The sequence below is a fragment of the Sapajus apella genome, unplaced genomic scaffold (assembly GCF_009761245.1).
Source record: "Sapajus apella isolate SASKATOON/1434 unplaced genomic scaffold, GSC_monkey_1.0 scaffold69, whole genome shotgun sequence".
NCBI lineage: Eukaryota > Metazoa > Chordata > Mammalia > Primates > Cebidae > Sapajus > Sapajus apella.
Window position 1 is genome coordinate 7,193,877 of NW_022437009.1, and position 25,702 is coordinate 7,219,578.

The 25,702-nt window shown below is 41.3% G+C and overlaps 1 protein-coding gene, 1 non-coding gene and 2 pseudogenes across 7 annotated transcripts in view; 2 read left to right on the plus strand and 2 right to left on the minus strand.

Moving 5' to 3' along the window:
* LOC116531085 overlaps positions 1 to 6,971 on the minus strand; it is a 68,878-nt pseudogene extending 61,907 nt beyond the window's left edge. For 2 of the 4 annotated variants that reach the window (XR_004260257.1, XR_004260256.1), the window contains exons 1-2: positions 6,541 to 6,971; positions 3,705 to 3,803 (exon numbers count right to left, since the gene is read on the minus strand). The product of XR_004260257.1 is annotated as a 60S ribosomal protein L37 pseudogene, transcript variant X2 (transcript). The other 2 variants (XR_004260258.1, XR_004260259.1) reach the window with 2 other exon arrangements.
* A 149-nt stretch (positions 6,972 to 7,120) lies between these two features.
* Positions 7,121 to 25,702, plus strand: part of SLC16A1 (solute carrier family 16 member 1) — a 38,974-nt gene continuing 20,392 nt past the window's right edge. Inside the window, exon 1 of the mRNA XM_032249728.1 lies at positions 7,121 to 7,434. The gene's annotated coding sequence lies outside the window, so the exon portion shown is untranslated. The remainder of the gene's footprint in view (positions 7,435 to 25,702) is intronic.
* Positions 15,650 to 15,765, plus strand: LOC116531232. The gene has a single exon (XR_004260322.1). It is a non-coding gene; the product is annotated as a U5 spliceosomal RNA (small nuclear RNA).
* LOC116531084 lies at positions 21,100 to 21,642 on the minus strand (annotated as a pseudogene). The gene has a single exon (XR_004260255.1). The product of XR_004260255.1 is annotated as a 40S ribosomal protein S18 pseudogene (transcript).

Consider the following 25,702-nt stretch of genomic DNA (forward strand, 5'->3'; position numbering starts at 1 on the left):
TGGCTAATTTTTGTATTTTTAGTAGAGACAGGGTTTCACTATGTTGGCCAGGCTTGTCTCGAACTCCTGACCTCGTGACTGGCCTGCCTTGGCCTCTCAAAGTACAGGCGTGAGCCACTGCACCCAGCCATGATGACTGCTTTCTGACGACTCTAGACAATACTGATTATGTGACCCTGGGCAAGTTACTTAACCTCTGTATCTGTATATATCTGTAAAATGGGGATTGTAACAGTTCCTAGTTTATAGCATTTTTTTTGAGGAGTTAATGAGTGTTAATACATCTAAAGTGCTTAGAGCAGTGCCTGGCATATGATAAGTATTCCATAAATCTTGGCTGTCATTAATTTATTATTGTTATTATTGAACTCCTCAGCCCATTTGTCTAAAATAATTTACTAGAGATAGAAAGAAGAAAGGAGGGAAGGGAGGGAGGAAAGGAGGGAAGTGGGGAAAGTACTCAGGGTTAGGACTTTTAGTAGCTAGGGGTCAAGGAAGAAAACAGGTTTGGCAAATAAGTAGGACCATCTCTAGGAAAAATGCTTCTTAGAGAAAATCCTAAGCAGTGATGATGTGGGTTACAAAGAGCATGGGTCAAAACTACCCCACTGTGCTGCTAAAGAAAAGGAGCAGGAGTCAAGCCATATCAGACCACAGTGGGAATTAGACTGACACAGATTGAGCCTCAGGCAATCCAGTTGAAAACAAATTAAATTTGTAGATAAATAGGTCAAAAAGAAATATTCTCAGCTGCTTGTTTTCCATATAAATTGTTTTGCCACCTTTAAAGTTTTAAAGCAGTACTGTCAGTTTATCATAATTTTTTAGGTATGTTTCCAACTTTTGTGCTTTTTAATCTAAGTCAACTTTTATATGATTAAGAAAAAAATGTACATGTTTAATATTATGAAGCCATTGCAAATATTTAAAAAGTAGTAAACAGCAGCCAGGCACAGTGGCTCATGCCTGTAATCCCAGCACTTTGGGAGGCCGAGGTGGGTGGATCACGAGGTCAGGAGTTCAAGACCAGCCTGGCCAACATGGTCAAACCCTGTATCTGCTAAAAATACAAAAATTAGCCAGGTGTGGTGGTGCATGCCTGTAATCCCAGCTACTTAAGAGGCTGAGGCAGGAGAACTGCTTGAACCTGGGAGGTGGAGGTTGCAGTGAGCAGATATTGCACCATTGCTCTCCAGCCTTGACAGCATAGTGAGACTGTCTCCGAGAGAAAAAAAAAAGAGTAGTAAACACTATGTACAATATGATTCCTTAAGAAACGCACATGTGTGTGCGTGAGTGCACAAAAACATTCTCGAAGACCCAAAGAGGCAGTTAGGCAAATCTCTGGCCACCGGAATGACTAAACATAAAAACCCAGCAATTGGAAAGAATAATTTTTGACTTAGTTGTCATGTTGAAGAAATTTTTATTGCAAGCATTTTGTTTTGTAGCAAACTGTTTTGACCAAGTCATCTCATGCCAGTAGAGTGCCAGAGAAGTAACTGATTAGGATGCGTAACTGTTACAGGCTGGTAAGATAAGTGATGGGTCAAAACAGAGCAAGGAGAGCTGAAGGGAAATGGAGAGAGGTCAGGGAGAAGCTTAGAGTACATCTCACCAACACTGAGTTAGTCTTTTTTTAAAGGATGGCAAAATTCATCCTAGATCCAGAGGCAGGCCTTCGAAAGCAGAGGACTACACTTGACATATAACATGAAATTAGATGACGATGTTCTGAATGAGAGGGCTCTCAACTTGAAAGAAAGAATGTTTTTAGGATTGGCATTATCTCCTTTACTCTAGGTATTTGCTTAGCAAATCCTTTCTTCATACATGGTTCAAAAGCAAATCACATTTTCCATATTCCCTATTAAATTATTATACATTATGAGTGGGGGCAGTGTTCTTAATGACAAAATATTATCATTTTAAAAGAAATCTTGTCATTTCTAAAAGAAATCAGGAAGATAATTCCATTTACAATAGCTACCAAAAAAATAAAATACTTAGGAATAAACAGAGGTGAAAGATCTCTAAACTGAAAACTATAAAGCCTTGATGAAAGAAACTGAAGAAGACACAAATGAATGAAAAGACATCTCATGTGCATGAGAGAACTAATATTGTTAAAACAGCCATACTACCCAAAGTAATCTACAAACTAAATACAATCTCTATCAAATACCAATGATATATTTCACAGAAATAAAGACAATCATTAAATTCATGAGGAGCCAAAAAAGACTCTTAAAGGCAAACCAATCCTTAGCAAAAATAACAAAGCTGAGGCACCATAGTACTTTATTGCAAAATATACTACAAGGTTATAGTAACCAAAACAGCATGGTATTGGCATAAACACAAACACAGAGACCAATGGTACACAATAGAACCCAGAAAAAAATTCATGCATCTATGGCCAAGTGTTTTTCAACAAAAGTGCCAAGAACATACTCTGGGAAAAAGATAGTCTCTTCAATAAATGGTGCTGGGAAAAATGGAAAGTCACGTGCAGAAGACTAAGACTAGACCCTGTCTCCACTATATACACAAATCAACTCAAAATGGATTAAAGACTTCAATATAAAATTTGAAACTAGGAAATTACTAAAAGAAAACACAGGGGAAATGCTTTACGACACTGGGTTGGGCAAGGCTTTTTTTTTTTTTTTTTTTTTTGAGATGAAGTTTCGCTCCTCTTGACCAGGCTGGAGTGAAATGGCACGATCTCGGCTCACTGCAACCTCCACCTCCCGTGTTCAAGCGATTCTCCTGCCTCAGCCTCCCAATTAGCTGGGATTACCCACCACCACTCCCAGCTCATTTTTGTATTTTTAGTAGAGATGGGGTTTCACCATGTTGGCCAGGCTGGTCTTGAACTCCTGATCTCAGGTAATCCACCTGCCTTGGCCTCCCAAAGTGCTAGGATTACAGGCATGAGCCACCACACCTGGCCTTTTTTGTTTTGTTTTGTTTTGGGGGACAGAGTCTTCCTGTCACCCAGGCTGGAGTGCAGTGACACAATCCCAGCTCACTGCAACCTTCGCCTCCAGAATTCAAGCGATTCTCCTGCCTCAGCCTTCCGAGTAGCTGGGACTACAGGTGCGTGCCACCACGCCTGGCTAATTTTTGTATTTTTAGTAGAGACGGGGTTTCGCCACGTTGGCCAGGCTGGTCTGGAACTCCTGACCTCAGGTGATCCACCTGCCTCGGCCTCCCGAAGTGCTGGGATTACAGGCATGAGTCACCAGACCTGGCCAAGTTCTGGTGTTTTACTGCACAGTAGGGTTGCCCTTAATAATATGATATTATATATTACAAAATAACATGAGGTGAGAGATATGCTAAGTACCCTGATTTGATCAGTATACAGCATTTGTATTATGGAAACACCAAACTGTAACCCAGCAATGTGTACAATTACAATGTGTCAAATAAAAAAAGAATCCTTTCCTGTATTCATTATTACTGAAATGGGCAAAATAGCACCTTCCTATTTACTACATCACAGAAATGATGGAGTAACTAAGGGAATGTAAGTTAAGTACGTGAGTTCCAGAGAACACAGTGTAATTTTATTTTTCTTTTTTCAGATAAAGCAATAGAACAATTAACTCAGCTTGAAGAGTACCTATATCATACCTTTCGAAGTTTGCATTTGCATTTCTTATTTCATCACTAATTTCTGAAGTTACAACTCTTACCTTGAAATCTTCCCAAGTTTTGCTCACTTAGCAAGCTTGCAAACTACTGTCCGGCATTTTCCTGAGGCAGATTACCATAGCATCATCCAGTCTATCAACCTTTAAAACAGAAAGGTGAATCCTAAGAATTTTGTGATAAAGCTAAAAGCCAGTAGAGAGCACCAGGCCTTCTCTGGTTCTGATGTAATGATTCTGAAAGACTCCCATGACAAAATACTTTTATCTTAAAGATTGTACTTGTTCTTTATACTTAAAGAACCTGGGGTTTCTGATCATGCCAATCATTAGATAGGAGGCCTCAGAAAAGTCTTTTAGCATCCCTGAGCCTTAATTTCCATTTCTGTAAAAAGTCAGGGGTGCCTTAGATAATCTCCAAGTTCATCTCCACTCTGATTTCTCATCCTAAGCTTCGTAGTTCATTTCTTCAAAATCGTGTGCCTCAAATCAGGAAGAAAATCTGGCAGAAGAGCAAGAAGTGTACTTGTATTATTATTTTCACCAGCTCACCCACCACCCTGTTTCTATTTTTCCAGGTAAGAGCCTTGGAGTTGCTTTTGGTTTTTCCCTTTTATGTACTTTAGACAAATTATGACATTAATTATAAATACAGAATACTTTCCAAGTTTTACCCATGACTTCTGCAGATACTATGTCATTTGATTAGCACAACAGTTCAAACTGGTAGGTATTATTTTTAATTTACCTGGTGAGGCAACTAAAGCCCAGGAAAGTTCACTGAATTAATTGCCCAGAATAACACAGATAGCAGTTATGGGACAGGTCTTCTTCTTCTTCTTCTTTTTTTTTTTTTGTAAGATGGAGTTTCACTCTGTCGCCCAGGCTGGAGTGCAGTGATGCGATCTTGGCTCACTGCAATCTCCACCTCTGGGGTTTGAGAGATTCTCTAACTTCAGCCTCCAGAGTAGCTGGGATAACAGGCACATGCCCCCATGCCCTGCTAAATTTTGCATTTTTTAGTAGAGACGGGATTTGGCCATGTTGGCCAGGCTGGTCTTGAACTCCTGACCTCAGGTGATCCACCCTCCTTGGCCTCCAAGAGTGCTGGAATTACAGGCATGAGCCACCACACCCAACCGGGACCAGGTCTTCTGATTCTGAAGTTTTCTTTTCACAACACTGAAATTTCTATTAAGGTAGATCCAGGTTTTGTAGCACTTGAGGTACCTATAATTTTGATGACTATCTTCAAGGATAGGAGTACAAAACTACAATACAACACAAAGTATTATCCTGTAAACATACTGTTAAGGCCCTTCTCAGGGCCTCCTTGGGGTCTATTCAAGGAAAGGGCCTCTAGGGTTAATCTTTAGGGTTAGGTTTCATGTAGTGTTTTATATATGTTAGACACTGAAATAAATACTTTTTTTTTTTTTTTTTTTTTAGGTGGGGTTTTGTTCTTTTGCCCAGGCTGGAATGCAGTGGTGAGATCTCAACTCACTGCAACCTCTGCCTCACGGACGGGTTCAGGCAATTCACCTGTCTCAGCCTCCCGAGTGGCTAGGGCTACAGGCGTGTGCCATTATGCCTTGCTAATTTTTATATTTATAGTATTGGCAGGGTTAACCATGTCCGGGCTGGTCTCGAACTCCTGGCCTCAAGTGACTCACCTGCCTCAGCCCCCCAAAGTGCTGAGATTAGAGGTTTGAGCCACTGTGCTGGGCTGAAATAAATATCAATTGTATTATCATAATAACCCTGAGGTAGCTATTATCCTTGTTTTACAGAGTCGAGAGGCTTGGAACCGTGAAATGACTTGCCTGAGGGCATATTGCTGGTAAGTGCAAGAATCAAATTTGGAACTCAACAGATCTGGCTCCCAGGTCTATACTGTGAATCACCACACTACGGGGCTCTATAAGCCTTCTTTTGAGGTTCCTTTTTTAACCACTTCTCGCTACATACCATAGAACAGGCCCTTATAAGTTTACATCTGAACCAGACTCTCCAGTCTCTCTAACTTAATTCTCCTTACCATCTACCTGAATGCTGCTGCCCCCCTAGCACTGCTCTTAGAAGTCCTGGCTGCCCCAGTGACTTCCTTTCTCTGTGTTTATCAAATGTAAAAAGCAATTACTGTATTACTCACAAGTAGTACTTGGCCATGAATGCCATACTGTCTTCTAACATACTGAACTGTTATTGGAAAGCACCTGGGACCTCTCAGGACCTGATCCTCCAATCTCTACTCTTCTTCAATCTCGGGTTCTTCATTTGCAAACTAAGGCCTACCTCCCAGGGTTTTTGTGAGAATTGAGGGGGAGGGTAACGGAGGAAGACTCGAGGGGAAGGGCTGGGTTCTGGCAAGCAGCAAGTGCTCAACAGTGGTTCGTTAATTTGTGCCTGACTCAGTCTCCCCGCAAAACTTGCAAGCTCTTTGCAGGCAGGGGCCTTGCCTCATACTTTTCCGGTATTTCTCAAAAGTCCTGGACATCAGACACACTCCATGGTTATTTGATCACTTAAACACACACATGTTGCTTATCCAGTCATAGCGGCTCTTAGGATAAAAACAGACCCTGGAGTCTGACTTCAAATGCTGGCCGCTAACTAGCTGGGCCATCTGGAAAGTTACTTCACCTCTCTGGGCCTCGGGTCCCTTATTTACAAAATGTTCACGGCAGTGCTTACTTCACAGGGCTGTGAGGATTACAGAGGATAATCCGGGTGAGACGCATCAGCCCCAGCGCCGCCTGCTACAATTCTATCCTGCCCCACACAGGCATCGTCCCTAAGCCTCCGGCCCCTGCATTCTCGCTTCCCCACGTGGCCGACGCGCACACGCCACCCCACCGGGCCAGTCTCCCCACGCTCTTACCTGCTCTTCTTTCCCGAGTTGTCTTTAATACCCACCAGGCGCCAACCGCCGCGGGCCTGGCTCCGTGGTGAGCAAGTTGCACGGAGTCTCCCATCAGGACCTCCCGATGAGCCTACGAGGTCGGTTCTATTACCGTCGCCACTTCGGGGGTAGGAAACAGGCCCGGAGGGCTGGGGAACTTCCCGAGGTCACTGAACTGGTGTCAGGCCCGGATTGGAATCCAAACACATCCCAGTCCAAGCCCGGCTCCACAGCGCCGGCCCCCGGCCGTTTTCCGGGGTCCCAGTGGCACCCGCGTCCATTCAAATGCTGCCTAGCCCCCTCTTCAGTCGCTTCCCGCTACTCCGCGCGCGCATCGCCCGCCGCCCCCCCAGGGTCAGGCCTCTCGGTGGTTCTTCCTTTTTCTCTGACAAAAACTGAGGGGTGAGACCGACGTTTGTGTCCCGAACGAGGGCAGGTTGCCTAGAGCTCGTCAAATAGGGACCAAGGGACGCGTCTGGCAGGGCGCGGTGGCTCCGCGCCGCCCTGCAGGGGCGCGGCGCGCGGGTCCGACTGGGACCTGGATCACTTGGTGGGGAGGGGGCGCCAGCGCGGCTGAGAGCATGTGGAGGCGCTAGCTGCAGTTCGGATGTCAGTATGGCGGGGAGGGGGCGGCGGCCCAGAGAGACGACTCCGCCCCCTGTGCGCATGCTCGGGCCCTGGCGGGTTATAAGGCAGCCGCGCCGGCCGGGCCAAAGTGGAGAGCTGCGACGTGACTGCCTGGCCGCCTGGGTGCTCGAACAAGCAAACGAGGCAGCGAGCGAAGGAGAGGAGCCAGACCCTGGGCCCCGTGGAACTCCAGCCCGCGCTACCACGTCACGCACACGCTTGGCGCTGCGATCCGCGAATATAACGGTTAGTTGGCTAACAGCTGGCGGCACTCAGCGCGGACCCCGCGGTGCCCTCGTTGCCCTGGTGGGGTCGGAGGGGACCTCTGGGGTTGGGAGACTTTGTCTCCGGGGGAGAGAGGCGGCCCAGCAGAGGGCATCGTGGCCGCAGGCAGCCGCGTGGCCTCGGCTGCAGTGCTGGTGAAGGAGACCTTGAGGCGCTGAGGACAGCGCCTGTCTCAGCACAGCCGCGGCGCCCCGGGTGAGATGCCGGCCCCAGACCTGGCCGAGGAGTTGCGTCGTGGTGCCTGGTGACCTTGGGGAAGTCCCCTCACCTCTATAGAGTCTTCAGTAGGCTCCTTGAGAGATGCTTTGATTTGGAAAAGGGGTAACATGAGGCTGCTTCCTGTGGTATCTCCAGACTCCGCTGGCCGCTTCTGCTCCAAGGGAAGGGACTCGAGACAGGAGTTATTTTTGATTCGTAGCGTTATCTGCCCCAACCTTCTCCGCCCCGCTGATCCTTGCCCCACCTGGTGACTTGCGAGAGTGATACAGAGAGCCGCATCCCCTACAGCCAAGGCGTGACTGTAGGGTTCGAGTAGACGTTGCGAAGGGGACAGGGCAGCCCTCAGATTCCCGGGAATGGTGCTGACGGAGGTTCTTTGTCATTCAACCTGTGGCTGCGGGCGTCCGCCGCTGCGCCCTTCTACTCAGGGACTTAAGGCGGCCTTATTGAGAGAAATCTGGAGGATAGCATTACTCTTAGTCCGATGCAAGCTTTTTGTTCCAAGTACGTCCCTTTTTTTTTTTTTCCAGCATGCGTTTTAACATTTTATTACTTTGTTGTGACATATTTGATGCAACAAGCAGTTGCCAAAACTAGTTTGTAATTAATCTAAACCAGGAGACAAACTTGTTACTACTTTAGTCTTTCCTTGGGTTTTCAGTGGCTGATTAGAAACTGTGCTGCTACTAATAACAGTAAAATGTTTACGAGCTACTTTATTTACCATAACTTACTATAACTTGTTTTGAAATTTTTTTTTTTTCCAAAAATTACTCTGGTTTCCACAATTTTTATCCTAACCACCATCCCAGGGAGGTGGTACAAAGACTATGTGTCTTCAGTTTTTAGTTAGATGTTAAATAGTACCCATAAATTCAAGTCTGACACCCTGGGGTACAATTTTGTCTTCAGGTTGCCATAGAAACGACCAAGATTCAAGATATCTAACACTTAAAACACGTAGTAAGATTTTGTATTTATACAGAAATTGAATGTATTCCAGTAATTCATTTTGGGTTTAGGTAGACGCTGTTTCATCATATTGCAGTTACTCTTGCTAAATATGCAAGTTAATAATCTGAGGAGCATTTCGTGAGATTTTTATAGCTGAATAGATTTGAAGGTTTAGTTGTAAGCGTAATGGGATAGGCTATAATGTCCTTAAAACAGATTAAAGAGGAAAAAAATATCACTATAGGAAGAAAGTAACTGATTGGTGTTTCTGAAGTTTACATCTTTTGGCCACTTAATATGGGCATATATTAGCTCTGCAAAGGATCCTAATGAGCAGCTGGTCAGGATCCTTTGTTTTACACAAAAGGAAACTGAGGCTGGAGGGATTAAGTGATCTAACATCTTAGGTCTGAAAATTTGTTAATGGCTCGGTGGGAACTATGTGTGTCATTGGACTCATTTTTATTAGATTGTTAGGTTGAAAAAAAAATAGATTGTTAGATTGACACTCCGGAGTTTTCTTTAAGATTGTAAATTTGGATACAAAATATCTCAGTCTGAAAATAGATTTCCCAACTTCTTATGTTCTGCATTCCCATCATGTTTTCAATTCACTTTATAATGCTCTCTCCTATGCAAGATTAAGATCTCTGTAAATGCCTACTTGGCTGTCTTCTTGTTTTTTTTGTTTTGTTTTGTTTTGAGATGGAATCTTGCTCCATTGCCCAGGCTGGAGTGCAGTGGCACTATCTTGGCCCACTGCAGCCTCCGCCTCCCGGGTTCAAGCAGTTCTCTGCCTCAGCCTCCCCCGTAGCTGGGATTACAGGCACCAGCCACCATGCCCGGCTAATTTTTGTATTTTTAGTGGAGATGGGGTTTCACCAACTTGGCCAGGTTGGTCTTGAACTCCTGACGTCATGATCCACCCACCTTGGCCTCCCAAAATGCTGGGATTACAGGTGTGAGGCTGTCTTGTTTTTGTTGCATTTGAGGACTAGGAAGATAGAACTTGGGTATGAGGAAAACAGTCCAGATTGTTGTGAATTTTATATATTCAGCAGTTTGTTACTGTGAGGCCCTATGAGAGACTTAGGATTCAGTAGTGAACACATTTTATCACTTGCCCTCCTAGAGTTATACTCTAGCTGGAAAACAGATTAAATTCATAATTGCCACAGCAAATACTCTTTACAAACAAGTAGAGACTGTTGTGATAGGGTAACTACAGATCCTGTAGGAACAAATACTGTATTGTGTAGGTGTCAGAAGACACCCAACTTAGCATAGAAGCAATTTGGGAAGATCTTTCTGAGGAAATACTGTTTAACTTGGGACTTGAAGGATGAAGAAGCTAGCCAGGCAAGGCAGTGATGATGGGTGGAAAGAACATTCCAGGCATGAACACTGAAGCTATACTCAGAGTACACAGTATAATGAAAGAGCTGAAAGAATGTTACCAAAGCTAAAAAAAACATAAAGGAGTCAAAGAGAATGGGAAGAGATGAAAGTTGAAGAAATAGACAGTATGAGAAAATGGAGGGCCTTATAAGCATTTTTTTTTTTTTTTTTTTTTGGGACGGAGTTTCGCTCTTGTTACCCAGGCTGGAGTGCAATGGCGCGATCTCGGCTCACCGCAACCTCCGCCTCCCGGGTTCAGGCAATTCTCCTGCCCCAGCCTCCTGAGTAGCCGGGATTACAGGCACGCGTCACCATGCCCAGCTAATTTTTTGTATTTTTAGTAGAGACGGGGTTTCACCATGTTGACCAGGATGGTCTCGATCTCTTGACCTCGTGATCCACCCGCATCGGCCTCCCACAGTGCTGGGATTACAGGCTTGAGCCACCGCGCCCTGCCTCTTATAAGCCATTTTAAGGAATCAAGAAGGGTAAAAAAATTTAAAGGAGCACTCTTATCTTGAAGCAGATTGAAAGCCGTTTAAGCATTTTTCAGGCTGGGGGCTATGGCTCATGCCTGTAAATGGCAACAGTTTGGGGAGGCTGAGGCGGGTGAATCACTTGAGGTTAGGAGTTCGAGACCAGCCTGGCTAACGTGATGAAAAAACCCTGTCTCTACTAAAACTACAAAAAATTAGCTGGGCATGATGGCATGCGTCTGTAATCCCAGCCACTTGGGAGGCTGAGGCAGGAGAACCACAGGAACCCTGTGGGGTGGAGGCTGCAGTGAGCTGAGATCGCACCACTGTACTTCAGAGCATGGAGAGATGGAAATTGAAGAGATACAGTATGAGAAAATGAAGGGCCTTGTAAGCCATTTTAAGGAATCAAGGAGGGTAAAAAGTGAGACTCTATTTAAAAAAAAAAACGATTTTCAGTGGGGCTGAGGATAACCTGATTGGATTTTGCATTGTAGTAGCACCACGCTGGATGCAAATGTGAACAACAGGCTGAAAGGAGGCCGCTGAAATGGTATGAGACCACAGTGATGGAAAAGACAGGATTTGGTGGAGTCTAGATGTGGGAGACTAGCAAAGTCAAAGAAGTTAAGGATATAATCCAGGCTTTTGGCTTGAACAAATATGAATTTATTAGGTGGTGTTTGTCTCCATTTAATCAATAGGGACGCTAAGAAATTGTGTGAGGGACCAGGGCTGCTCGGTTTGTAAGGCTTGGAGACAAAATTCAAACTGTTCTTGTTTTCAGTTTTTGTTGGTGACCCTGAGAATGGTGTTTTTCCTTTTTCCCTTTTGAACGGTTTAGTATGGAAAATTTCAAAACACAAACAGTTAAGAGACACGATTTATCTCTTCCCCTACCTACTTTCCCTAGACCCTACTGGATTACCGTGAAGAAAATTCTACAAATGATTTCATTTGTTTTATTTCAGTATAGATCTGAAAGAAGACTCTTGAGAAAATCATAACCACAATGCCATTATCCCACCTTTAAAAAGGAACATCACCAAATATCCAGTCAGTATTCAAATATTCCTAGGTTGTTTTTAATAATTGGTTAATTATTTTCCTCGTAATGTATTTTCCTTGTGAGGTTGGTGCAAACATAACTGTGGTTTTTTAAAAATTGCCATTACTTTTAATGGCAATTTAAAAACCATAATTACCTTTGCACTAACCTAATTTGTTGAAGGTTTGTTGAAGGAACCAGGCCATTTTTCCTCCAGTTTGTCTCATTCTGGATGTTGATGAATATGTCCCTCAGGTATAGTTTTAACATGTCCTAGTTTAATATGTCCCTCTATCATCCCTTGTATTGCCTGTAAATTGGTAGGTAGATTGAAGACTTAGCAAATTTAGTTCAGGTTTGATTTCCACGTGGGAGTTGCAGGGGAGGGGAAGTATAATTCCTAGGTATTGGTGTGTACTTCCTTCAGGAGGCATCTATTTGGTTATTCCTCTTTCTACTACATTAATAGCCTTTTCTCATTATTTCACTGGTGGTTTGCAAGTACCAATAATTATGCCTTTAATTCTACCATTTCTTTTTAATTTAACTAGAATATCTCTATAAAGAGAGGTACAATTTGGAAGGACAAGATAAATTAAAGTTCATGTATATATATATATTTTTTTTTTTTGACCTCCTAAGTATGAGCAGTACAAAGTTTATATTTTAATACAATGTGGTATGTTATTGACATACTGTCTTTTTCTATAAATGTATTTAAATGTATCAAGTATATCCTCTTAAAAGGCCACTGTTTTAAGTTGTAAAAATGTTTTTAGCACACGATGTTAACATTTCAAATGGCTTTTAGTATTTGGAATATTTAAAATGTTTGTCCTTAAATTGATGGCATTTCTTTTGGTTTTTTTTTGTGCTCTTTCTTGGATGACTTAGCTGTTCCCACAGCTTGTAGGGAATACCTAGAAGAATCGCTACTAAATCCAAATCTCTAGCTACAAAAGGATTCCAGATTGTAAGTTCCTCAAGGACAGGGGTTGAACACTCTTACTGATGATCTGCTTTTCCAGTTGCTTCTTGGGCATTTCAAACTTAATATGTCAGTTATAGCTCATTATCTCTGCCTGTTCTCAACTTTCCTTCATCCTCCAAGCCTAGTTTTTTTCTTCTGACTCTACCATTCTTCAAGGTAGCCAGGCTTAAAACTCTGAATCATCTTAATACTCCTCCTAGAAGGCCCCTGCTCTACCTCATGCAGTTGGTGCCAATCCTTTGTCCCTTCTGTTATTTCTTGTCCAACCCCCCACTTTTCATTTGTAATACTGCTACCTAGTTTATATATTTTTCTGTTTCCAGGGAGGGAGTGTTATAGGAGATTTTTACAATGAATGAAAGAAGGACCAGTATAGATGGCATGTTTAGTTCCTAGTGTCATTTTGAGAAGAGATTAAAATGCAATGACAATTTTTTTTTTTTTTTAATACAGGGTCTCACTCTGTTGCCCAGGCTGGAGTGCAGTGAAACCATCATGGTTCACTGCAGCCTCTTAACTCCTAGGCTCAAGCAGAGCCACCTCAGCCTCCTGAGTAGCTGCGACTACCAGCATGGGCCATAATGCTCAACTAATTTATTAAAAAATTTTTTTTAGTGATAGGGTCTCACTGTGTTGCCCAGGCTGGTCTCAAACTCCTGGCCCCAAGCCATCCTCCTGCCTTGGCATCCCAAAGTGCTGGGATTACATGCATGAGCTACTGCACCTGTTCAGCAATAACAGTCTTCTGGGATCACAGTACACACAATGATAAGAAGGGTTCACATCCACCAAACCAGTGAGGTGGCTGCATGGGCTGAGCCATTGAAGGGTGTCACTGACCATTTGTGCTGCAGAATAAGATCCAGCTCTGTTGGTTATCTACACTACCATGTTGCTAATCACAGTTCATGATGCTGTTGAATCTGAGTTAATTATAATGAGCCTTTGTATGGGAGAATTTCCTCAAAATGTACTGATATTATAAGCTGTCTATTTGATCATTGGTTGAAAAATATCTTCTGATTTTGCTCTTTCTATACAAATCTTTTGAAGACTATTGAAGAATGAAAGCCTATACACTGCTTTTGCGTGTTAGACTGTTTTGGAGAGTAACAGGGCCTTTATAATCGGTCTTACTGAGTTTTGGGAACCAAAGCTTATGTTTTTACCTTACTGACCTTCTCTTCATTTCCCGTATGGAGGGATTTTTATCCTGGGTCTGCATATTGATCCCCCAAGGTCTATTGAATTTGGGGGGGTCCATCTGTCAACTAGTTTGGGGAAAAAATATTACATCTTTTCATTAACCTCTTAACGCCCAGCCTAATTTGTTTTTAAAAAGCACATTGTTGCCGGGTGCAGTAGCTCACGCCTGTAATCCCAGCACTTTGGGAGGCTGAGGTGGGTGGATCACGAGGTTGGGAGATGGAGACCATCCTGGCTAACACAGTGAAACCCCGTCTTTACTTAAAAAAAAAAAAAATGAGCTGGGCGTGGTGGCACGCACCTGTAGTCCCAGCTGCTCGGGTGGCTGAGGCAGGAGAATCACTTGAACTCAGGAGGTGGAGGTTGCAGTGAGCCGAGATCGAGCCATTGCACTCTAGCCTGGGTGACAAAGTGAAATTCCGTCCCCCAAAAAAATAAAAGTGCACATTATTGGCCGGCACTTTGGGAGGCCAAGGTGGGTGGATCACTTGAGGTCAGGAGTTTGAGACCATCCTGGCCAACATGGTGAAACCCTGTTTCTATTAAAAATACAAATAGTAGGGCATGGTGGCATGCGCCTGTAGTCCCAGCTCCTCAAGAAACTGAGGTAGGAGAATCACTTCAAGCTGGGAGGCAGAAGAGGTTGTTGCAGTGAGCCGAAATTGCACTACTGCACTTTAGCCTGGCAACAGAGCAAGACTCCGTCTCAAAAATAATAATAAACAAAATAATGAAAGAAAATAATACTTTTCTTAAAAGCTCATTGTTAATTCCAATTAAAATGTTTTGACACTTCTATCTTTGCATTTTATTTTATGCATTTAAAAACATTATTCTGGCTGGTCATGGTGGCTCACGCCTGTAGTCCTGGGAAGCTGTGGTGAGTGGATCACTTGAGCCCAGGAGTTCAAGAGCACACTGGGCAGTGTGGTGAAACCCTGTTTATATTAAGAAAAAAGCATTTTGACAAGGGTTCCATATGTTTTACTAAATGGCCCAAGGAGTCCATGGCACCAAAGAGTCTAAGGATCCCTGCTCCTAACTTCTTTACTTCTGTTCTAAGGTTAGGATGTAGAATGAAGTTAGCCAGAACTTGTGAAGCAACACAGCACAGGGTGATGTCACAGGATTTTACAGAATCATGATGTCATTCTTTGGTTATGACTTAGTTTTATTTACTAATAATCATAAATTCTGACCTCACAAATGAGAGGGAACAAAATGCTTGTGTATGTGCTAAGAGAGAATAAAATAAAATTAAGGCATAATAATTTCTTTTTGTATTCAAGAAGTATATGTTTATGTTTCCAAAGGAGTTCTCTCTTAAGTGCCATAAGTTTAATGGAACATTGGTTGTCTTCGTGTGTTCACGTCTTCAAACATACTTAAAATTGCTTCATATCTTATCTTCAACAGGTCACTGTTAATGTAGGCATTTATTTTGTTCAATTGGAAAAATCCTTAAAGAGGTTGAAGAACCTAAAGTTTTAAATACCTGCCCTGGAAATTAGAAATGTACATCCTTTTTTTTTTTTTTTTTTTTTTTTTTTAATTTTTATTTATTACTTCACTCTATTGTGTTGTATGATGCTGTTGTGGATACTCTCTTTCACCTAGAAAATTTGATGGAATAGAGGGAAGGATAGTGATTTAACAATTACTGTAGGTTCCAGGAAAATAAAACACTCATTTGAAAATTGTGTGTTTCTCATAAAAGAGCTGACGGTTGTCTTAATCGCAGCACAGTCTAAGATTTATATTGTTAGCAATTAAAAAGGCTATTTAGCTGTGCTATGTTTTGAGGTAATAATATTGACTTTGATATATCTTTAATGCCTGCAGATAATTTCCCCAAAACTTTGCAAATAAACACTTGAGAATGGTATACTCTGGTTTCTCTTCAGATCACATAAATTTTTCTCCTTTTACTAAAGATTTCCATGGAGAGAATGGTGAATAATGTTTTAGTGCCAGACAAAACAGTATTCAATTTAATACTCTTTTGTGATTTGTCTGTTACTGGTGAAGCAAACAAGAAAACAAAACAACTTAGTTCTTTATTGAAGATAATGGGGGAGGTCAAAGGTAACATCATAATGAAGTTCAGACTCATTCAAGGAATTTTTAAACAGTTACTGTTGTGTATAAGAAGTTATTAGAAGAGATTAGAGATTTAAATATATATTTAAATATTGTTTAAAAACTTTTAGAATGAGAATAAAACTGAAATGAAATGTTTTATTATTCAGTTGTCTCTAGTCCTCAAAGTTTTTTTAATGTAAAACTAAGTATAATGTTAATTATTTTTGTGAGTGAATAGTTTAGCTTTTTGCAGAAAAAGGAAAAGCTTTCTTTGTTGTTTATCTTTTCTTAACTAATTATAATCACTTATTCTCCCTATTAAGCATCTGATACTGGAAGTGAAGTACATTGTAATAGAAGTACCATCTATTATTAATATATTAAAATGCTCATTTATATTCAAAGTAACGTAAATTATGTAATCTGACAACTCACTTGTTTGTAACTTTAATCCAGCCAGTACATTTATTCAGATTCTGGAACAGGGTAGGTTATATGTTAGTAAATTTAAATGGCCCACTTAGATACTGATTTGTTGAATATATTTTGGGTTGCTGTAGAAAACAGAACATATAGTTATTTATTTCAGAATGTAATCTAGAATTTTTCCAAGCAAAACCTACAATTGATGGACGTATCCCCCAACTTTCTTTTCTTCATGAGTTCTCATGTTGTTTTATAAAATGTGAAATGGTCTGTATTTGGAAATTCCCGTCCAACCAAGAAATAAATTAATATGTGAAAGGGATACAGGACTCTCAACTTTGGCAGTAGCCAGCTTTTCAGTCTGTGAGAAGAAGGCAAAAATGAAGCATTTGTTTTTTTTTTTTTTTTTTTAATCCTAGCAGATGAAGGAAAAAATGAAGCATTTTTAAAGAAGGCAAAATTTGCTGGTGTAATAATAGCTCAGAAAAGAAGATTGATAAGTTCATTGTGCCGAAAGTTGTGCTGTATAATTATTTTTTCTTTAAAAAACAAAACAAAAAAACTTTTCTGCTTTGACTATAGAGGGCACTAGATCCAGAAAGCATTACATCACTGAAAGGTTGTTTTTTTTTTTTTCTGGTTTCATATTTTTCTCTACTTCTCAAAAACTGGGAAAATTAGATCACCTGAAGTTCATCTAATGCTAATATTTGTTCAGGATGTAGAGATTTTTCTTTTTTAATTTGAGATGGAGTTTCGTTCTTGTCACCCAGGCTAGAGTGCAATGGCACAATCTCAGCACACCGCAACCTCTGCCTCCCGGGTTCAAGCGATTCTCCTGCCTCCCCCTCCTAAGTGGCTGGGATTACAGGCATGCACCACCACGCCTGGCTAATTTTGTAGTTTTGGTAGAAATGGGGTTTCTCCATGTTGGTCTGGCTGGTCTCAAACTCCCAACCTCAGGTGATCCACCTTGTTCTTTGGGATTGTAGAGTTCATAAAGAAACTTATATCATAGTTTGTGCTTGGATAGTATACACGAAAGGTGAAATGGCCAAGGAATGCAGTGTGGTGTGTAGGCAGTTGTTATGGACAAGAATAGAGAATCTGCTATTATAAGATTATTACTTTTCACCTTAGATGGTGCATTTAATTTTCGGAGGGATTTGTTTATTTTTATTTATTTATTATTAATTAATTAATTTATTTATTTATTTAAAGACAGGGTTTCACCATGTTGGTCAGGCTGGTCTTGAACTCCTGACCTCAGGTGATCCTCCTGCCTTGGCCTCCAAAGTGCTTGGATTACAGGCGTGAGCCACTGTGCCCAGCCTATTTTTATTCTTTTTTTGAGGTAGTAATTCACTAGTAACAATGTGAACTGTATTATGCTGTGATTTCCTAAAAGAAGTTTACTTATTCCTAGAATTAGAGCTATAACCCTAGTAATAAAAAATGCTAACTTAGGTTTCATTGTTCTATTTTGTTTGCATGTTTTGCTGTTTGTCAGCTGAAGTAAAAGTAGTTACTAGTTTCTGGAAACCTTTCTATACTAAACATTTTTACAGATATTTCATAATTTTTCATCCAGGCTGGAGCTTCAAGTTGAATTATTAAAGGGAAAAATATTTTTATTGGAATTAGTTTGTGCTTATAGTTTGCAAATCAGACTTCAAAAGTTAAGTAGTTTTTTTCTTACTTTGAAAATGCCTGTTTTCAATTTAGAATGCAGATTATTTAACATACTAATATGCTTATCTATTTTTTTTTTTTTTTTTTTGAGTTGGAGTTTCGCTCTTGTTACCCAGGCTGGAGTGCAATGGCATGATCTCGGCTCACCGCAACCTCCGCCTCCTGGGTTCAGGCAATTCTCCTGCCTCAGCCTCCTGAGTAGCTGGGATTACAGGCAATGAATGGGTCACTTACTTTTGAAATAAGTTGTACTGATGTGGTACTTCTCCCTACATCAGTACAATTTCTTTCAAAAGTAAGTGATCCATTTTTATACCCCCCACCTTTCTTATATAATGGCCCCTTCTCCCTAAATAAAATCATGCTTATTTGGTTAAACAGATGATGTAAGTCATTTTCTTACAAGGAAAATTAAGAATGTTGGCTACTAGATTCAGTGTATTGAACAGGACACTGGCTGAGACTGACAAAAGAGGATTAAATAAGTAAATACACACACACAAATGTGTGCATATATATATAAAATATATACAGATATATGTCCATTACCTTTAAGTTTGTTTAAGTTTGCATGTTAGTTTGCCCATTTACAAATATGTTCAGCTTCATCAGTTCTCCATACTACTTTAATCCTCCTCATATCTAAAACAACTACTGTACAAGAAGATTAAGATTGGGGTCATAATAGTAGCATCATAGGGTGTTGTAGAATATTAAAGTCAAGTCAAATTAATTGGAATTATATATCAACATATGCTCAGTAAAATGGAAATACAAGTGAAGATTGATTTTTTTTACTTGGGCATATTGTATCTTCTTGATGAAATTTAGTTGAAGTTGAAAATAGCCAAATCTTTCCTTTTTTTTTTTTTCCTTCATTGAAGTTGCTTGACTGGCTTTGTTCATGATATAACAAAAGTAGTTCTAACTGCTAGTTAGCTGAAACATTGATTGACAGGAAGTTGTCTAGGAAAACTTAAACCCGTTTCACCTAACAAGCCAGAAATATTTAAAATACATGTTATTTGGTAGTGGCACTAAATCCCATTCTCTGGGAAATTTCTTAAGGCTGTTTTTTTTTTGTTTTTTTTTTTTTTGTTTGTTTGTTTTTTAAAGAGACAGGGTCTCGCTAGATTGCCCAGGCTGGAGTGCAGTGGCTATTCACAGGCACTATCCCACTACTCATCAGCATGGGAGTTTTGACCTGCTCCATTTCCGACCTGGGCCAGTTCACCCCTCCTCAGGCAACCTGGTGGTCCCCTGCTCCCGGTAGGTCACCATATTGATGCTGAACTTCGTGCGGACACCCAATCGGCATAGTGCACTACAGCCCAGAACTCCTGGACTCAAGCAATCCTCCAGCCTCAGCCTCCCGAATAGCTGGGACTACTGGCATGCGCCACCACACCCGGCAAGGCTGGTTCTTTATGTCCACGTGCCTTCATGTTACTTGTAACTTTTGTTTATGCCTTTTCTTTTTTTTTGAAATGAAGTCTTGCTCTATTTCCAGGCTGGAGTGTGGTGGACCGATCTCGGCTCACTGCAACCTCCGCCTCCTGGGTTCAAGCGATTCTCCTGCCTCAGCCTCACAAGTAGCTGGGAGTACAGGTGCGTGCCACTACGCCCAGGTAATTTTTGTATTTTTAATAGAGATGGGGGTTTCACCATGTTGGCCAGGATGGTCTCGATCTCCTGACCTCAGGTGATCCACCCTCCTTGACCTCCCAAAGTGCTATGATTACAGGCCTGAGCCACCACACCTGGCCGTGTTTATGCCCTTTCAAAAAAGTTAAGCATTGAGGCTTTGGTCAGCTGAGTCTAGTTGGACTACCATTTAGCAAAGATCCTTTACCAAAAGTCATTTGCAAGGCAGAAAAATGTCATACTGGCCTGGCATGGTGGCTCACGCCTGTAATCCCAGCACTTTGGGAGGCTGAGGCGGGCAGATCATATGGTCAGGAATTTGAGACCAGCCTGGACAACATGGTAAAACCCATCTCTATTAAAAATACAAAAATTAGCCTGGCATGATGGTGCGTGCCTGTAATCTCAGCTACTTGGGAGGCTGAGGCAGGAGAATCACTTGCACCAGGAGGCAGAGGTTGCAGTGAGCCGAGGTCGCACCATTGCACTCTAGCCTGGGCAACCAGAGTGAAACTCCATCTCAAAAAAAAAGTGTTATATTTTTGAACACTATGTACATAAGACTGCAGTGGCCACAGAAAGGTGTCCGAAAGGCTAGAAATTAAAGGATATTGTTTACGCTAGGGAAACCCCTCTCAACCTCCCATACCTCCTTCTGTCTTCTTTTAGATGGTGAAAGGGCCCTGAGATCTAACAAGCAGTCTCCATTTCATCACATATCACAAATTTAGCACGTGCTATATTTACTTGAAATAAACAGGGTTTTTCTAGATCACAGGAGAGATGAGGACAGTTAGAAATGTTAACTTTCGGGCCGGGCGCGGTGGCTCAAGCCTGTAATCCCAGCACTTTGGGAGGCCGAGGCGGGTGGATCACGAGGTCAAGAGATCGAGACCATCCTGGTCAACATGGTGAAACCCTGTCTCTACCAAAAATACAAAAAATTAGCTGGGCATGGTGGCGCGTGCCTGTAATCCCAGCTAATCAGTAGGCTGTGGCAGGAGAATTGCCTGAACCCTGGAAAAAAAAAAAAAAAAAAAAAAAAAAAAAAACATTGCACTCCACCCTGGGAAACAAGGGAGAAACCCCAAACAAAAAAAAAAAAAAAAAAAAAAAAAAAAAAAAAGAAATGTTAACTTTCATTTGTTTTACGGTCCTGTAGGCTCCTGAGAAGTGTGCACTGTGTGCATTCTTGTTAGGAAAAACTTTGAACAAATTCCTGGTTTGGAGAATGCTCTCCAAGAATACATATGGTATTTAGGACTACACGTAAATGTGAAGAGGTCTATAGGGAATAAACTTGATAAGCCAAAGAACTCTTTTTGCATGACATTATTATTTATTAATTTATTCAGCTTTTATTTTAGATTCTGGGGGTACATGTGCAGGTTTTTTACAAAGGTATACTGCATGATGCTGAGGTTTGGAATACAATTGAACCCGTCACCCAGGAAGTGAGCATAGAACCCAATAGGCAGTTTTTTTTTTTTCCTTTGATATATAAACTATTTATTAACACACAAGGCCTACAGACTTATTTCTTCTTGGACACACCCACGGTGTGGCCACGGCGGCCAGTGGTCTTGGTGTGCTGGCCTTGGACATGAAGGCCCCAGAAGTGGCGCAGCCATCGGTGGGCCTGAATCTTCTTCTGTTGTTCCAGGTCTTCGCGGAGCTTGTTGTCCAGACCATTGGCTAGGACCTGGCTATGTTTTCCATCCTTTACATCCTTCTGTCTGTTCAAGAACCAGTCTGGGATCTTGTACTGGCATGAATTCTGCATAATGGTGATCACATGTTCCACCTCATCCTCAGTGAGTTCTCCTGCCCTCTTGGTGAGGTCAGTCTCTGCTTTCCTCAACACCACATGAGCGTATCTTTGGCCCACACCCTTAATGGCAGTGATGGCAAAGGTGATTTTCCGCTGCCCATCGATGTTGGTGTTGAGTACTCGCAAAATATGCTGGAACTTTTCAGGGATCACTGGAGACATAGCGGCAGCACAAGCAGCAGCGGGTAGGCCTCCTGTGGAAGAGCCCAATAGGTAGTTTTTCAACCCTTTGCCCTTCTGCCCCATCTTGTATTTCCCAGTATCTATTCCCATCTTTATGTCCATGTGTACCCAATGTTTAGCTCTCACTTGTGAGAACAGTATTTAGTTTACTGTGTCAGTTTCCTTAGCATAATGGCCTCTATCTGCATCCATGTTGTTGCAAAGGACATGATTTTGTCCAAAGAACTTGTAAAGGAAAGGGGATTTTTTTGTGTGTGACAGAGTCTTGCTCTGTCACCCAGGCTGGAGTGCAGTGGTTGCTCACTGCAACCTCTGCCTCCCAGGTTCAAGCGAATCTCCTGCCTCAGCCTCCAGAGTAGCTGGGATTACAGGCGCCTGCTACCACACCTTGCTAATTTTTTTTTTTTTTGTATTTTTAGTAGACATGAGGCCTCGCTGTGTTAGCCAGGATGGTCTCAATCTTCCGACCTCGTGATCTGCCTGCCTTGGCCTCCCAAACCGCTGGGATTATAGGCCACTGAGCCTGTGATTATGAGCCACTGCACCTGGCCCATAATTTTTATCAAGGTAGAAAATACGTATTATTTAAGTAGAACCTAAATTTTGTACAGTGAAAAATAGTAGTGTATTCTGTACCATCTCTGACCATCCCTTCCTGTGTACGTACATATCAGCTTTTTTCTATAATTAATACATCCCTGTTATACATCAGAATATACTGTAGTGCTGAAAAAAAGAACTGTCTAACCTGATTCTGATTCAGTTGAATGCCGCAAGGTGATATGCAATCTGAATAAGCCATTAGGTATCAGTTTAGTCACTTTTAATGTTCAAATTGAATTAATGATTTAGAAAAACAGCCATTCTCAAAGTGTGGTTTTTTGGAATCTTCAAGCACCTCAAGACTCTTTCAAGATTGAGGTTTTTAGATTTTGTTTGTAACTAATCATCTCGAAACTATCAGCCGGGCAGTGGCTCACACCTGTAATCCCAGCACTTCAGGAAGCTGAGGTCAGAGAATCACTTGAGCCCAGCCCAAGAGTTCAAACCAGCCTGGGAAACATGGCAAAACTTCATCTCTACAAAAAATACAAAAATTAGCCAGGCACAGTGTCATGCGCCTGTAATCCCAGCTACTGGGAGGCTGAGGTTGGAGGATTACTTGAGCCCAGGAGGTTGAGGCTACAGTGAGCAGTGATTGCACACTGCACTCCAGCCTGGCTGACAGAGCAAGAAACTATTGCAAAAAAAAATCACCGGCCAGGCATGGTGGCTCATGCCTGTAATCCTAGCACTTTAGGAGGCCAAGGTGGGTGGATCACCTGAGGTCAGGAGTTCAAGACCAGCCTGGCCATCATGGTGAAACCCCATCTTAAAAAAAAAAAATCACCTCACAAGTTTTGGTGTAGTATCAAAGAGGAATATCCTCAATTATCTGAAAATGCCATTAAAATATTTCCTTTTCCAACTACATTTTTGCTTAAGGTTGCCTTGGAACAAAAAACTTTGAGATTTGTTATCTTTTTGTGCAGAAGGGGTGGGCAGGGGCAGGGAGTGGAGAGAGTATGAAGGTGAGTTTTTTTTATTTAGAATGATGAAAGAAATAATACATAGCTCATTTTAAAAAGGTAACAAATTTGGGGCACAGTGGCTCATGCCTGTAATTCCAGCACTTTGGCATGCTGAGGCGGGTAGATCACCTGAGGTCAGGAGTTCAAGACCAACCTGGCCAACTTGGTGAAACCCCATCTCTACTAATACAAAAATTAGCCAGGCATGATGGTGCATGCCTATTATCCCAGCTATGCAAGAGGCTGAAGCAGGGGAATCGCCTGAACCCAGAAGGCGGAGGGTACAGTGAGCCGAGATTGCACCATTGCACTCCAGCCTGGGCAACAAGAGCAAAGCTTCCTCTCCAAAAAAAAAAGAAACCTTGCAAATACCAATGAACAACAGAAAGTGAACTCAAAAAAGTATAACTGTGAAACCATCACCATCAGTACCATAAATTTAATCACCTCCAAAAATGTCCTCCTGCTCCCTTTGTTCTCTTTGGTGGTTTTTTCCTGTTGTGTTAAGAGGATTTAACATAAGTTTTCACTTTTAGCAAATTTTAAAGAATTCAATACAGTAATGTTAATCATAGGCCTTATATTGTAGAGTATATCTCCAGAACTTAGTTTTGTTGTATTATGGAAACTCTGTACCCTTTAACCAATGCCTTCCCAGGCCCTGATAATTGCCCTTTTACTCTCTGCTTCTGTAAACTGTTTTAGGCTCCACATGTAAGTGAGATCATTCAGAGTTTGTCTTTCTGGGTCTCGCTTATTATGCTTCACAAATTTCCTCCAGGTCCACCTATGCTGCAGCAAGTGGTAGGATTTTCTTTATTTTTTCTTTTTCTTTCTTTTTTTTGGAGACTGAGTTACATTTCTTCTTTAGCGATTCCTCCTTGATTTCTTCACTGTTTTGGTTTCTTCAATGTATTCATTTTCAAAATGGAAAAGAAAGCAAATGAAAGTCAGGTTTCCTAGACTTTGAATCTTGGAAGTTAATTTGGGACAGGTGGTCTGTAAGCCATGAAGCTGGATTAGGGCTAGTTACAGAGGGCAGCAGGTTATCTACTTCAGCAGCAATAGCTTCAGTAAATCAGCGTTTCTGGATTTGAATGTTTCCATGTGAATTTGAAACCTAAATCTAGTTTATACTTAGTAACATTATTTTAAGGTTATTGGTTTTAGATACTTTCTGCTTTTAAATTTACAAACTGGTCATTGTCATTTTAGGAAGAGACAGTAGCTTAGTTTTAAATGTTAAAAGTGTAGAGAACACCATGAATACTGTTTCCAAGGCTTTTGTAGCTCTTCTCTTTGGGAGTGGGGCAAGGACATGGTGGGTATGGAGCACAGCTTCGGCTTTCCAGATTAGTTTACTAGCACAATTTCTAAGAGTTATGAGAAACAAAGATCAGAAAATCTAGAAGGTCATTCTTATCACCATCATTGCAAAGAAAAGTTAGGGTTATTGTTTTCTGTCATCCTTTAGACAAGATGAATTGATGAAGAATTTTTCTCATCACCCTATCACTTTGTTTTTTAGCCTCCTCATCACTCTTAGGCAATAATAGCTAAGCTGATAGGAAAGCTACTGTGCACATTGTAAGGATTAAAATCTTAAACTTTAGTCCCTTTTAGCCTCTGGACTTTAGCATACAAAGAATGCATGTGCTCTCTTCTCAAGGGGACTCAGTGCTCGGCAAGGCGGCCTGCTCTCATAATTCACTTTCTGAATGAGTCCTTCTGTTTACAGCTGAGACTTGCCAGTTTAAAAGGAAATAATATGCTTCGATAATGATATTAACTGACTTTTTTTTCTGTTAACATCAGAATTTTTAAGTTAACAGGGATAGCCATTTGTCAGGTGGTGGCAGAATTGCGTTGAATCTGTGTCTGGTTTTTTGATGTGGTCTGTTTTTCAAAATGATTTTGGATACTCTTATTTCTTTTACTTATTTCCTTTTAAATCATTTTAAAGCTTCTTGAAGCTTTAAATCTAATTTGGGCACTATGGAATAAGGTATTAACTTGATGAGGCAAGCTTAGTGACTAAAAATTGTAACTGCCTTAATTGGGACAAATCATAGCTGGCAGCTAAACTCAGAGTTTAATCACGTCCAGCACGTATTAGCTGTTCCAGTCAGAGCCTGATGTGTTAAACAGCCCTACTGTCTGTGTGTGGGTGTTCTATGTGTGTAAATATTCTAAGATGAATTAATCTTTTTAGTAGTTCTTTGAAATTTTTCAAGTATTCTCTTTTTTCATACCTAGATGAAGAAAAACTCATAAAATCAACACCAGCAGCAGTTGTATTTAACATCATTTTAGAATTCAGGCTGTTTCTGTTAGTAGAGCTGACCTGTTAAATACCTATTAATCATTCATTCCAGTAGAAATTTTAGGAAACCTTAACTTGTAAATATTTTATCTCACCTGAATCATAGGTAGATGAAATGCCCTAGAACAAAGACATTGAATTTTTAAACTGGATTATATTTTTGAGGGAATTATTCTGTACATCCT